This window comes from Periplaneta americana, chromosome 15 (assembly GCF_040183065.1).
Source record: "Periplaneta americana isolate PAMFEO1 chromosome 15, P.americana_PAMFEO1_priV1, whole genome shotgun sequence".
NCBI lineage: Eukaryota > Metazoa > Arthropoda > Insecta > Blattodea > Blattidae > Periplaneta > Periplaneta americana.
The window spans coordinates 149,537,607-149,540,497 of NC_091131.1; the positions used below are offsets into that span (position 1 = coordinate 149,537,607).

The 2,891-nt window shown below is 34.6% G+C and overlaps 1 long non-coding RNA gene across 1 annotated transcript; it reads left to right on the forward strand.

The window, feature by feature from the left end:
* The first annotated feature begins 550 nt into the window (after nucleotides 1-550).
* Nucleotides 551-1,401, forward strand: LOC138715681 (uncharacterized). Its single transcript, XR_011336543.1, has 3 exons — nucleotides 551-652; nucleotides 737-955; nucleotides 1,278-1,401. It is a non-coding gene; the product is annotated as an uncharacterized lncRNA (long non-coding RNA).
* The last annotated feature ends 1,490 nt before the right edge of the window (nucleotides 1,402-2,891 follow it).

Sequence of the window (2,891 nt, forward strand, 5' to 3'; positions counted from 1 at the left end):
AAGGAAAAACCTGTTGCAAATAATAAAATATTATGTAATACAGTTATATCTGAGAAGTTTTGTCTGGATATTTTAATGCGAAAGTGTTACAACTATAAAAAAGTAACATAAAAATTACATAAAATAAATACCGACAAAATTAATATTTCAATAAACTTCTACAACAATAATGAATGTATATACTAATTTTCATTGCTGTGAGATGATTATCTGATTTACCATCTACAATGGAAAACTTTAGGAATATGTATTATATATCTTTCACGTGTTAAATATTACAGTACCTGGTTAACTAGTTTCAGAGTTCTGAAGATGGCCCATAACAGGCTGACACATGGTACTAAGAAGAGATGGTAAAAGTGTGCGCATTTCCTCCTAAGCGCATGACGTCATTTGGAACACATGTGGCTGATGTGGCTGCCGAGGGAACAAAGCATTCGGCAATGCTATTCCTACGAGGGCTGATTTTGTTTGTGCCAAGCAGTTAACTTTGAACTGTTATGTCGCATTGTTCAGTGTTTGGTTGTAACAATGGAAGGAGGAATACTGCGGGGAAAGAAGGTGTTAAGTTTTTTCGTTTCCCTAGAGACGAAGACTGCCAAAATGTGGACATTTTTGTGCAAGAGAGCAGATAAAATTAACGTCAAAACAGGTAATTGAAACAAAATATTTAGGATATTGATTCAATTGTACGGTTTCCATTGCATTGCGAACTTAAGAATTAATTCTGTTACAGCTCGAATATGTTCCATTCATTTTGATGAGGATTCATACTACAAGAAAAACTTCTAAAGTACTCCCCCATTAAAGTGAGAAAATTAAAGAAAGATGCACTTCCTACTTTGAATCTTCCGACAACTTCAGTCATCAAAAACACTGAAAGGGAAGATAGGGTAAACAAAAGAAGTAAAAAAAATCTCGTGCGGGAACTGTTTCAACAAGCCAACCAAGCAGAGTAAGATATCCTAATAAACATACATTTAATTTAAAAGTTAATTGTAAGCAGAAAGTACACACAAATATTTTTGTTTTTAAAAAACTTTATACTGTATAGTATTTTGTCGTATTTAGCTCAAGCAACAAAACATTCACTTTCCCTTCTATTTTTTCTTCATTTTGTCACAAGCTACAGTTTATTTTCAATGCAGTGATAAGTAATACATTCAAATTGTTAAAACAGTGTAATGAAAAATTAAGTTTATTTTTAATTGGTAATTAGGCCTGCATAGTTTTCAACACACTTCCAAATTATATAGGCTGCTTTTCTTTTATTTCAGACCATCCTCAAATGCACAGCTAAGTGACACAAATTATGAATCTGTCTCATCAAATGAACCTCAACCATTTTCTCAGGAAACAGTTAAACAATTGCAGGAGCGAGTCCAGCAGCTTGAAGCTAAATTAACGGAAGTTTTAATCAAGTCTGAAATGGTTGAAAAAGAAAAATGTTCATTAAGGGAGCAACTAGAAGCAGCCAATTCGAATCAAAACGAGATAAAAGAAGTACTCTCAAATTTTTTTACTCCGGGCCAAATCAGTTGCGTCTTGGGGAGGAAAAGAAAAGTTCATTGGTCAGCAGAAGACATCGCTTCCGCAATTTCATTGAAATGTGTTAGTGCAAAGGCATACCGATATTTACGCAATCAACTTAAATATCCGTTACCGGACATAATCACTTTAAGGAAATGGGCCCAAAATTTTAATTGTGATAATGGATTTTGAATGATGTTATTTCCTTAATGAAAGCAAAAGGTAAAGATCTAGACAAGTTTAAAAAAACAACAGTTATTTCGTTTGATGAAATGAAAATAAATAATACAATTTGTGTAGATAGAAAACTAGGTCAGATAGTAGGTCCTCATAAATATGCACTGGTTATCATGGCTCGTGGCTTATTTGGTAATTGAAAGCAGCCGATTTATTATAGTTTTGATCAGCCGATGACTGAAAACATTCTTTGTGATGTTATCATAAGGCTTGAAGAAAGTGGGTTTCATACGGTAGCTGTTGTGACATGGGTGGGACGAATGGAGCACTGTGGAAAAAACGGGCGTAAATTCTGAAAACACGCACTTTCTCAACCCGTATGACAACACCACAAAGGTGTTTGTATTCGCCGATATTCCACATCTCCTGAAATTAGTAAGAAACCATTTCTTAGACAAAGGCTTCATTACTTCCAATGGTGACATTATAGACAAAAGTTTTGTGCAACAACTGATTGATAAATCAACATCTGAACTTACACTACTGCCCAAGCTTTCACAAAAATATTTAGATGTAGTAGGGTCTGAAAGGCAAAAGGTAAAAACGGCAGCACAACTATTTTCTAATACTGTTTCAAAGGCTCTAATTTATGCACAGGAAAATAATCTCATTACTGGTGACGCCATTCCCACGGCAAATTTTATTAAATCTGTTAACGATTGGTTCGATGTTTTTAATTCGACTGTACTTTTAAGTGCATACGGTGTGCACAAAGATGAGCAAGACAGTATCTTAAATAAAATGAGCGACATAATAGAAACGATAAGAGCCAGGGGACTTAGAATGAAATTACCGTTTCAGCAGGGTATTCTTATGAGCGTCAAATCCCTAAAAGACTTGTTTGAATATCTAAGCCAAAAATATACAGTCCGCTACATAACTACTGTCAAATTAAATCAAGATGTACTAGAGTGCTTTTTTTCTTATATAAGAGGCATGGGACATCAAAACACCCATCCAACACCTGTAGAATTTAAATATCGAATGAGAAATTATGTGATGGGCAAACATTCGGCAGTGGTTTTCTCCACAAAACGTAATGTAGACGAAAGAGTTGAGGAAACCTGTTTAGTTACAGATATACAAGGACGTTCTTCACACCAGGAAGGGGCAAATGAAAATGT